Genomic DNA, 13,031 nt, shown 5'->3' with positions numbered 1-13,031 from the left:
ATTATAGCAAAATGCCAGAAGGAAAAGTAGCAAGGGGAAACTCAAAGATTGCGTTCTGCTTGAAAACCAAAATGGATCACATTAGTCTAGAAAGTCTTAGTGGCAACATCACTATGTGGTATATTTTTTTTTAAATGGTTAGGCAGCAGAGGAAGTTTCATATTGCACGTATTAGTATCAAAACCTACTTAATATCTTAATTTGTGTTTGGACACAGTCATAGAGATTCAGAGGAAGGGGAAAGGGCCAAAACTAAAGGAGTTCAGAAAAGCACAAAAATGAGGAGAATGCATGAAAATTAAACAGCTTTAGGGGCACTAAGTATCAAGTCGTGGATAATTCCCTAGAAATGTCACTGCTTTTTCCAAATTCCAATCAAGAGTAATTGCCTTACATTAATAGGAAAGAAACAATTAATGCCATGTTCCTCCTCTTCTTAATGCACCATCACATTAACAGAGAACTTGACAGGAGCAGTAAGTGAAGACAATCTTTGCTTTAATTTTATTTCTGTGTAGAATAAATTGTACAATTCAGTTTAACCATTTTCAAACAGCATGGCAACTTCTAGCATCATAGCTCAGTTAACACAGAAATATGTTAACTAGCTACTAAAACCATAACAGCCAACAAATTCCAGTCATAGACATAGACATATAGCTATTAAATTTATTGCTTTTCTCTACTTATCCAACTTAAGCAAGAACCTTTAGAGCCTGGGACATCCAGCACCAGAACAGACAAGTCCTGCTTAAGCATACAGAGGAAAAAGGGTCTGCAGAAACAGGCCAGATTCAGAACTACTCTTGCGGTAAAAACCCTATGTAACTGACTGGAAGTTTTTCAGGTGCAGTGTTTGTTAACCCATTAAGACCAGGCTTCACTTCAATCATTTAAGAAATATTATTGCCTCAGAATATTACAAAAATTTACACATAAAATGCTCTAAGGATGGTGCATTTTAATGACTAAGCATTTGGGACAAATAAGTCTCTGATGCTTTCTCATTCAAGTTTTCTTCCTTAGCATCATGAACTCAAGAAGGCAAAATCCCCGTGCAGCAGAAGTCCACAATATGAATTAGATATTTTTTCTCCCCAAGAAAGATTAAAGACGGGAAAAAGAGGAAGGGAACACCACGCAGACTGCAAAGGGTCCTGGGCAGCAGAGCACTCAAGAATCCTAGACCATTTTTCAGCTGAAAGGACAAGAATGCACAAGCAAAGAACTCAGTGTCTAGAACACCGCACACATATTTTGGGGCCTACCTTTTTGCAAGTACTGCCTGTTCACCATTGTTTTTCCTCTTGCTCCAGAGGAATTGCAAAACAGTATTCAAAATCAAAGCTTTCCTGGCATTTTAATGATCTGGGAATCCCCAATCGTTTGAAGAAAACCAGAGGTCCATGCATGTCTTTCTTCATGTAGTACTGATGTTTTCTTATTTTCATACAGATATCATAACATTCAGTGGTGGAAAGAAAGCCTTTTTGAAGCATGTGAATTTTTGCCTTGTTCCATCTTCCACAAAATGAATTTTTTACCACCTAGTTTGCAAAATGCAATAACACAATTGTTCTTGCAAATTACAGCAATCACTCAGATTTTCAGAACCCAAGACTATTCAGGAAAAACAGACTTTGAATTGAAAACCTAGAGGATATACAATAAAGCTGTATCTTAAATTCTAAACATAGTTAGTAGCAAACCATAAAACCCAGGCAATATTTTTTCATCATTCGATCTCCACATACAGAAAGACAAAGGACGATTTGTATTTGATTATACAGGGCTCAGTATTTATTATTTATTCTCCATTAAATACAATTATATTGTGATCACTGCCAGTAAGCATTTCTGTGGTAGATTCATTCAGTTAGCCACACTGTTTCAGCAGAGCAAGGATTTTAGGACTGCGTTATTTATCAACTGAATCTGTGAATTTAATATGCTCTAGGATAATTTTACAGTTGGTTACTAACCTCTCTGTTAATATCTTATTGAAAAGATTGAGACAATTGTAACCTATCATAGGCACAATAATGCCAAGTCACCTAATTTCAACAAAAGCATTGGGTTGAACAGTTAGAAATGCCTCCGCACTTCTTTAAGAGAAATTTATTTTTTTCTGAATTAACCTCTCTAGCTCCACTTTCTAAAGGCAAACAGACATTGATATTTCAGCAACTGTTTCTCTGCTTGTCTTCAGACATTCAGTTTGATGCTGTTGCAACAGTTAGGTCACTTTTCACCAAAGAGGAATAAAAAGTGCTTAAATTCTACTTCATCTCTGCTTCATTATCTTCATCTCAGTGGAAGAGTTACATACTGTTTCCTCTGTTCTTACTGGTTGCAGTAGCATTGTATTTCTATTTATTATTAGCATAGTATTCTCTCACCACACATTCTTTTCTAGCTGCTTCAATGCTACTGACTCCCTTAAATATATTCTTTGAACTGTGCTCCCAATTTCCTGTGAATAAGACTCTCTCTTAGCTGCAGCTTGCTTCTAGGATAGGCTTCTCTTTCTCATACATATTCAAATGTCAAATGTATTTCTTCTGCATCTGATTAATTTTTGGATACTAATAAAAAAATCAGGACTTTCAAAGCAAAAACCAAGGCAGTGTTCCAGTCATATTCCTCAAATACACCAGAAGCAGTGGATCAACTGCCTTCCTTGAGGAAATTCACCTTTAATTTGATAACGCTGGTTAATACAACTCAACAGATCAGCACTTGCCACTTTTCACAAAGAACAAAAGCAAATTATTCTGTTTGTTAGTGCTGAAGAAACAGACAAGCTTGAACAGTTATACCACCATAAGAAATTATTCATAGTCTGTGTTTCTAAATATTCCCTCTGCTTATGGAAAAATATTTTCAATCCCATTCAGTGCATTGGCTACCCTAATGAATCAAGGGTACAGGGATGCAAACTGTCTTCACTTTTTTTTCATTATCAGCAATGACTTTTTATCCACGGCAGGCATGTGTGCAAAAGTAAGCAGTGTATTCCCGTTTTATTATTATATATTATACTCTAGAGCAAAAGTAGTTTTTCATTTAATGCAGTGGAAAATATTTGAAGTCTTCACTGTCCTCATGAAGTGTTCCTTTCCAACATAAATGAAGGGAATTATCACGCTGTCCCCAAACTCCATGTCAGTATTACTTGTCTCCTGTCTTAAACCACTCTCTAACTGAAGATGCTTAAGTGCAAATGCAGATTTAGCTATTCTAAGATGGCACTTAAGGCTCTAAAAACATAAAGCACCAGGTATGAAAAATTCACCAGTTTCGAACTGCTAGCAAAGTTTATGAAAAGCAAGCCAAAAAGAGACGCTGAAATTAAATACACAGGAATAACTGAAAGGGTATACTAAATGCATGCACCATGTACCACAAAGCCAAGACGAGTATCAAATGGGTTTGCATTTCAGGAAAAAAAAAACAACAGCATAATTTAGCATATTTGTACTTGGGTCAGATCCAGCTAATTGAATCATAGAATAGTATAAAATCACTTGTTTGGAAAAGACCTTTGAGATCATCAAGTCCAACGGTACCTTTCCACTACTAAACCATATCCCTGAGCACTTCATACATCCATCTTTTAAATACCTCCAAGGATGGTGACTCAACCACCTCCCTGGACAGCCTCTGGCAGTGCCCAATAGCCCTTCTGGTGAAGAAATCTTTTCCTGATGTCCAGTCTGTACCTCCCCTGGCACAACTTGAGGCCATTTCCTCTCATCCTAACACCCATCACTCAAGAGAAGAGACCAGCACCCACCTCACTGCAACCTCTTTTCAAGCAGTTGTAGACAGTGATAAGGTCGCCTTTTCTCTAGGCTAAACAACGCCAGTACCCTCAGCCACTCCTCACAAGACTTGTTCTCCAGCCCCTTCACCAGCTTTGTTGTTCTTCGCTGGATGTGCTCCAGCAACTCAACGTCTTGTAGTGACGGGCCCAAAACTGAACACAGTATTGCACTGGAAAGGATTCTGTTCAAAGGGAAAGGTGTGGAGGAAAGGAGATCAGGAAGGAGGTGGATGTTTGTCATTAAAAAAATAATTTGGGAGACTGCAACGAGTAGCAAATGCATTATCTGGCAGTAAACACTCCAAATATTCAAAAAAACACTATAGCAGTATCTTCATTCCCTTGATTGTTATTAAGTAGAAGGCAAACAAATGTGTTTTTGCAGAAACAGAGTTTGGAGCTCTGCCAGGCACGGTCATATCTAACACACATTACTTATGACTGTATAAAGTGCAAGAATATTAGTCATTTAATGAAGAGCTGAAGGATATCTGTTACAAGACATGAAATTATCACAACTTGTTAAAGTAAAGAACACTAAAAATGGGAATTTCTTCACTTGGGAGCTGTTGTAAGTGCACAACAGTCTCCACCTCACATCTACAAAAACACATGTTCTGGCTTCTTCTACAACAGCCGTCACAGGCATCACTGATGACATTCTTAAATTCAAGACCTAACACTATCTTCTCCTCATCTCTTACAAACCCCCATCAATATCTTTGGCATCACAAATTATCTCTCACTGAAAGTACAGTTTGGTACACAGTTGTAGACTCAGTGGGCTCCCTGCTGTTCTTCTCAGAGCTGCATTCAGCAGCCCTCTCTTCCTTCTCTTCCCTCCATACACTACGGACATTTTCCGAGAGGCTCTTCTCACTCTACCACTGTTTCACATTTCCTACTTTTACACTTTGGTTGATCTCATTCAGTCATGTGATCTCTCCTCAAGCAGGGACTGACAACCCTCTTGCAGATCTCCACCCTGCCACCTTTCTCTCCTCTCACAGATACGACAACACTAAATATAACAATAGAATTACACAGTTATCCCACCTAACCTCATTCCAACCATTGCCCTCCTCTCCAAAATGAATCTTTTGCCCAACCACAGATGAAGGTTTTGAGACAGAGCAGGCATAAGATGTGTGTGTATATATATATAATAATTTATTCTGATATTAAGAAATGCATATTAAAGAAGGGGGAGAAAAGCTCTCTGAGAAGTACAAATTCTCTTTGCATCTGTATTCAAATAAGGAGATGAAACAGGACATAGTGAAACAATAGCTCTTTTGTTATTCAGAAGATACATGAAATTTCATGAATTAGGGAGCTATTTATATACAGAATCTAATTACATAAAGCATTCTCTACCTCTGCCACTGAATTCTGTGAAGCAGCATAGGTTACGGGGTTTGTTGCTTGTATGGTTGAGTTTTTTTATTTAAATTGAGGCTTTACATTATTTTTGCCTCTGTTAAAGTAGCTCCCCGTTTTCCTAAAGATCAGCTGTTTCCAGCCATTGGACTTTGCTACCTCTGTTATAGCAAATTGGCCATGCCTACCTAGCTACTTGCTCAATCTATTTATTCCATTTCCAACACAGCACAGCACAGTATTATCTGGCATCACGTATCATTCATATCGTGCAACAATTCCTCTCAAGCACAATCATGGCTTTTAAAACTCAAACTTTGCCACACAATGACAAGGTCTCCACGTTACCAGATTAACATATCCTCCTCCTCCGCCCTCGCCTCAGCTCCTCATCAGTCTCCAGCATGACTCAACCCAATTGAAAAGCAGTAGGTTTACAAGTCACTTCATTTCTTTTAAGTGAGCTACATCATATGGAGAAAATAAATAAAATGTTCTACAAAAGCTATTTTCAGTGTATGGCCCCGGTGGATAATAGGGTTTATCTGGTTTCATAAGCTGCTTCTAACTGGGAGTTTTTCTACGTTAGTTTTGCCTTAACCATAGTTATATTACCATTCTGAAGCCCACACTATGATGGTGGCAGAACCATGCCCAGTAGCACATCAACATTTCCTTCTAACTCTTTAACATGACAAATGTATTTTGGAATTATTCCTGTTGTTACAATTACTGCCTTATCTCCAAGACTGTGGGCAGGGTAAAAACTGCCTTTGCACAAATGCATTTTTTCTATGATCTTGTGCTGAGGGCCATCTTTTACTTGCCAAAACTCCAGACTTCAGACTCTGAGGTTTTCAACACATTTTTAATGATTTCACTTCAAATAGTAGGCAACTTATTGGCTAGCCATGAGGTGTTTACGTATATGCTCTTCTCTGTCTCTCTCTCACTGGTACATTTTTGGTGTAGCGAGCTGCATTAATGGTTATACAAAACAAAAAGGGGGGAAAAAAAGAAAATTACCATCATCTATCGTTGTGAGGAAAATGAAGTTAAAGTATCTATCTTATTTTCAGTAGTCATGAGGGATTGAAACCAGAAGCAAACGTTTATCTGGATATTGCAGAAACTGATACATCATTATGATTGCAGCTGGTTTTTGTTTTTCCCAGGAGTTCCATGATGTTAAAATTTTGAGTATGAATTATACCAAGTTTTGAGTATCCCCTGCTAGCTGCTACTTGCCCTTACTTCTAGTCAAATTACTTGCACTGATAGCTGTCAGCAGTGTGCAGAATTGAGAGCCCTCTCAGAAAAGCATCCCCAAACCTATAAAAATAACTGCAAAAAAATTAAATGGGGCAGGTGTGAAAAAAGAGCAATGAGGGCTAACAGAGGTGAGATGGTTCATTGAAATGAAAGGGGCCAGGTAGTAGCTGAAATTTCAGTATTATAAATAGGACATTATGTAGCTGAACTAAAAATAGGAGTTTTATTTTTACTTAATGTTCCTCACTGCTGGCTGCTGACCTAGAGAAAAAGGACTCAGAAAGGAGAATTAAACGATTCCCCACAACCATACAAAACAAAACCACTAGTTTGGCTTCAGTATCTATTTGTAAACTAAGAAGAATACCTTTTTTAAAAACAATTTCAAAAGCTGCCTCACTGAAAGAACTCCCTAATGTTGCTGTGAAAAGAATGCAACAGAATACAACAATTTCTGCAAAAATCCAACTCCAATTACAAATTCTCCTCTACATACTTGCTTATAGCAGAAAATCACTGGTGTATCAAATCTGATTCCTTCACACATTTTATATGCATGCAACTATTGTTCTATGCTGTAAGCAGTCTCTGCTCAATAGCAGTAATAGATTATCATTCCACTACTCGGTTTCAAATCAATACTGAGGGGCCTAGCATAGGTTTGGAGGAAAATGCTGTCAACCTGCCACCTGCCAACTGTCTCAGGGCAGCATTTTGTGTTTTTCCCTTTCCTAAGGAGCAATTTTAAACTTAAACTGAGAATCCTAATTTAGCTATGGTAAAACGGCAGCTTATGGGGCCAGCTGCTAAGGTGGCATTCATACTTTTTTCCATTAAAAAAAAAGAAACTAACACAAGCCTAAACCACCAAATCTGGATTTAGTTTCAAGCCCACACATCTAATTCTCAGGACAAAAGAGACTCGAAAGCATGGTTTTGGTTCTGCTTACATAGATAAGAGGAAGCTGTAAAACAAAAACAGATCTGAATCTGAACTAAAGTTCACAGATGTTTAAGTCCACGTCTTTTTTTAGGGGGCTCATCACTAGCTAAAATCTAAATGTCTCAATAGACTTGAAGCTTCCCCATACTATTTTTTGGCTACATCTGCTAACTGGATCTTTGTAATGTACCACAGACCCCAAAGGGCTATGTTGAAGCACTCATTCATCACCACTTTCACAGGATGCTGAAATGAAGATGAGAAAACGGTGATTTAACTTTGGAAAGTTAGCCATAATTACTTAGAAGAGTTGATGGCACCAACAAAACTAACTTGCACTACCTGTTATTGCTGGTCAAGTGGAAATAATGGTATCTATTATAAGATATTATTACCATTGTTTAAGGAAAAACATTTAGCATCTGTGTAGTCTGTATGCAAATCTAATAGCCAGTCCTGCCTTCTCTAGGGTTGAAAAATGGCAGACTCCTTATTTGCTGTGTTTGTACACAATTTGCATCCTTCATTAGTATTAGCAGTGTAATTTGTTTGGGAATGACAAGACTTAGAACATAATTCTGCACTTAGCTTAAATAATTCTAAAATGCAGGTTGCAGAGGCAGATGATAATTCAAAACTTCTTGCTGCTGCTAAGCTATTTTAGCTTCTCTCACTGTCAAAGCGAAGTAAAACACACCAGAAATAAAATGCCTATCTGCAATGTCTCAAAAGACAATAAAAAGATTAATGTATTTTGTTTTCTGTCTTGATTTTAGGTAACATTTTTTCACTTTTCATATTTCAGTACAGCAGGCAGCTTCAGAGGAAAACAAGAATGATGCACCTTCCATATCTGAAACGCTGGCTAAGTTTGCCACTCCTTTTCTTTCACTGTTATACCAATTTTTATACATTTATACATGCACATACATACACACCACTTCAAATGTAGCTTTGGATGCTAATAATAATTTCAACAAACCTATATTGCCGCCTTTACGTTTTTCTCTTCCCTAATAACTCACTCAAATACAATGGGCAAGAATTGCTGTGCAACCTCTAGAACCCTCTTGGCTGCAAGTGGAAGGCAGCACAACCAAGGAAAGGACACACTAGAGACCTAGTTTCAGGTGACCCACGCCTGCCAGGCATGACCTAGGTCTCTAAGCACCATCTTGGATGTTAAGGACATGAGGAAACTTCAATCTAACAGCACCACAACACACTAAAACCAGACAGCTGATCTGTAATCACAAACAATGCAGGCCCTATCACATCACAAATAAAATCCCCCATGAACAGCATCCCAAGCTCTTCCCCGGGTGTTCAACCTACTGAAGCAGAGACATTCTAACAGGGACAAGTTTCCCTTCCTGCTATTCTGCTCCAAGGGAGAATTCTCACTTTGCTTGCAGGCATGGCCTTTCTGATTCCCCAGTATAATGTACAGAACACGACGTCTGTATGAAGCATCTTCCAACATATGGTAAGACCTAATAAGCAATTAAGAGATAATACCATAACACCTCCAGTGAGTACTGGACACCTTCTATTTTATGCACCACTGCCTGCAGTAACATGCAACTTTCCAACTAGGAAATTTAGTTCAACTACGTCATTTGGCCCCTCACCTTGAACACAGACCCAAGTATAGAAAAAGAAGCCCTTGACCAACACAGAAATAAATCAAGGCGGAACGTTTTGTTCTTGTTATACCTAGAAGATTATTTAAGAGCTCCCATTTTGAATACCAAGAGCTCCAGAGGAAAGTTTCAGGTTTCCTTGTTGCTGCCCCCCTTTAGCCCTCATGCTGTCTATTCTTGGCCATCCTGCAAAACAGAACAAACAGCAGCACAGCTGCATCAGAGTAAGGGCAAACTGGTTTTCTGAAGAAAGTTCGAGTATCTAAATATTTTCCTCACACGAAGTATCGTAACTCTATTTTCCAAGTTAAAATAAACTCTCTTATCACAAAAAAGTATCTCAAACCCCAGTCTCCATAGCTGCCATGTGCCGGCTGAATGACGGTGACCAGGTTTTGAACTGTTTGCTGTCATGTACCACACATTTGTATATCCACCTAAATGAAGCCACTGCGGACCAATTATGAAAGATCTGTTATTCCATTTGGAATTACTCATTTGGGAATTTGATTTTTTATTTATTTTCCTCTGAGGTTTTTTAGAAGCACTAGTGGGATGAAGTTTAAATTAAATTGGGACCATCAGCATCCCAAAGACAACTATTCAGTAGCACATATTTAATATTGATTTAATATGACTATGTGGGCTGCTTGTAACCGCAGCTGTCTAACTAACACCATTTATACACAAAGTAGTTTATATATTCATTACCAATAATGTTAGACTACAAAGCAAACCAAAGTACAGCAAAACAATTCACAAAAATATTTAGCTGAGAAAGCTACAGAAAAGCCTAGGAATTAGAAGCTGGAATTTTCAGTTCACAAAGCGAGCTCAGGTGGATTGTTTGATGAATTGCACACAAAAGTCAAAGGTGCCTCTGGATAAATAATTGTAATATTATAGAACATACAAAGCAAGTGACAAACAAAGCACTGTGCTACCCAAAATGAGTCGCTAATAAAATGAAACTGCAACAATGGCAGTTATTTTTGAGGATGACGTCCTACTCCTGGCTGCTTCCAGAGCAAGGCACATCAGACAGTTCAATGTTCTGCTAAATTCTGAGAGAGGAGTTCCTCTATTAGGGCACAGGGTTGCTGTTTCTGAAACACCTATTATAGCAGCAACTTCAAATCTGAGAGTGGGATTGGGAGCGAGATCATCAAATCATAGAATCACTAGACTGGAAAAGATCTTTGAGATCACAAAGCCTAACCATACCTGTTCACTAATATATCGTATCCCTGAGCACTTCATCTACCTGTCTTTTTAATACCTCCAGGGATGGTGACCCAACCACTTCCCTGAGCACCCTCTGTCGGTGCCCGAGAACCTTTTTGGTGAAGGAAGTTTTCCCAATGTCCAATCTGAACCTCCCCCGGTGCAACTTGAAGACACTCCCTCTCATCCTATGACACGGGAGATGTATTCTGTTTTTACAAAACAGCATGGAGAGGTGTATTGACATCAGCATCATTCCCTCCTTGCTTGTGATCACAACTCATTTGGTCATCTTGGGCTCTGCTCAAAGCCGAGCACAGCGAAGTCCAGCCACGTCTGCTGATTTCAACAGCTCTGTTCAGAGTGCAACACTGACTTCATTTACAAAAAAAAAAAAAAAGCGGGCGATAAATAAAGTAGGATTGTGCAAGATAACATGGCATCCACAGGTGATTAGAAGCATCTCTAGGGAGTTTCAGGGCGTGGGGATCATAGATTCTTCGAACGGTTTGGTTTGGAAGGGACCTTAAAAGCCCATCCAGCTCCACCCCCTGCCCTGGGCAGGGACACCTCCCACTGGATCCAATTGCTCAAAGCCCCGTCCAACCTGACCTGGAACACCTCCAGGGATGAGGCAGCCACAGCTTCCCTGGGCAACCTGGGCCAGGGCCTCACCACCCTCATTGTGAAGAATTTATTCCTAATGCCTGATCTAAATCTTCCCCCCTCCATTTTAGACCCGTTCCCCCTTGCCCCATCACTCCATGACCTTGGAAATAAAACCCTCCCCACCTTTCCTGTAGCCCCTTCAGGTACTAGAAGCTGCTCTAAGGTCTCCCCAGAGCCTCCTCCAGGCTGAACAACCCCAACTCTTTCAGCCTGTCCTCACAGCAGAGCTGCTCCGGCCCTCACATCACCTCCTCCTCCTCCTCCCGGCCGGGCTGCAGGACCAGCCCCGTCCAAGATGGCGCCGGGCCCGCAGGGAGCCCCCCCCTCGGCGGGCGGTGCGAGCGGCGCGGGACACCTCCGCGCGCCCAGATGGGCGCCCCGCGGGCTGCGAAGGAGGGGTTTGCGGCCTCAGAGGTCTGGGGTCGCCTCTTGGGCTCGCAAGGCTAAACATCTCTTGGGAAACAGCTCCCAGCTTCATAGAATCATAGAATAGTTTGAGTTGCAAGGGACCTTAAAGCCCACCCAGGTCCAGCCCTCCCTGCCCTGGGCAGGGACACCTCCCACCGGATCAGGCTGCCCAAGGTCCATCCGACCCGGCCTTGGACACTCCCAGGGAGGGGGCAGCCACAGCTCCCCTGGGCAACCGGGGCCAGGGCCTCCCCACCCTCACAGTGAAGAAATTCCTCCTTATGTCCAGTCTAAATCTGCCCTTCTCCGGTTTATTCTCATTGCCCCTCGCCCTATCACTCCAAGCCTTTATGAACAGCCCTTCCTCACCTTTCTTGTGTCCCCTTCAGCTACTGGAAGGTCGCTATAAAGTCCCCTCAGAGCCTTCTCGTCCCCAGGCTGAACAACCCCAACTCTCTCAGCCTGTTCTCATACAAGAGGTCCTCCAGCCCTCGGATCATCTTTGTCACCGGCCATCCTTGTCCAGCAGCTCCATCTCCCTTTTAGCTGAGGATTCCAGAGCCGGACACAATACTCCAGGTGAGGTCTCACAGCGTGCAGTGATGCAAGCATGGGGAATAACCATCTCAGCTAAGTGTTGGACAGACACAGCTTCATGTTTCAGCTTTACTTACAGCCAAACAGTCTAGTATTAGTTACTGGCAATGCCCAAGAACTGCAAATTCATGAAAAGTGAAGCAGTCATTAATAAATAGTTTGTATTTGGAGCACCAATACCATGCTAACAGAACATGTATTTAGTAACCTGTGCCTTCAGCACCTCAATGGCCTCAAGCTCCGCCAGGGGAGATTTATGGCCTCAAGCTCCGCCAGGGGAGATTTATGGCCTCAAGCTCCGCCAGGGGAGATTTAGGCTGGACATTAGAAAAAAATTCTTCACAGAAAGGGCCATTGGGCACTGGCAGAGGCTGAGTGGTTGAGTCACCTTCCCTGGAGGTGTTTAAGGGACGGGTGGACAAGGTGCTAAGGGACATGGTTTAGTGTTTGATAGGAATGGTTGGACTCAATGATCTGCTGGGTCTCTTCCAACCTGGTGATTCTATGATTCTATGATTCAATACTGGGGACGAGATGGTCATGTCTGAGTCCAGTAGTAAACCTGGTTACATACGTCTGTCTTAAGGCATCTGATGTTTTTCCTAAGTCAAACCAAACGCCCAGGTTCTGGATGGTGAGGTCTGTACTGGGGATGAGTCTTGTCAAGCCGTCAGTAAAAATGAATGCTCCAAAACACGTTTCTTTTTAAAATGCATCTTATTTTATCAAGGGTTCTATGTTAAAAAATTGATAGTCTTGCTGGTTAACATGTTGGCTCCATATCAAAGTTCCCAGACTTTAAAACCTCACCAAATAGTTCAAAAGAATAATTAAAAGAATAACCATTCACAAAAACACTTTTAGACTAAATATATGTCATTCCCATTGTGATATTTTTGGTACACAGCAATTTAAATGTGTATGGGGAACCTGATGTGAATTAGTATTCACTTAGAAGTTCTGATTAGTAGACCTTCCTTTGCCATAAAGCACAGTTGATTAGCAGCATGGTTACCACTGAGCCTCAGTTATACCATATGCCTATTTATCTTCAGTAATACAAGCACCT

The sequence above is a fragment of the Phaenicophaeus curvirostris genome, chromosome 14 (genome assembly GCF_032191515.1).
Source record: "Phaenicophaeus curvirostris isolate KB17595 chromosome 14, BPBGC_Pcur_1.0, whole genome shotgun sequence".
NCBI lineage: Eukaryota > Metazoa > Chordata > Aves > Cuculiformes > Cuculidae > Phaenicophaeus > Phaenicophaeus curvirostris.
Note: the sequence above shows the minus strand (reverse complement) of the source record.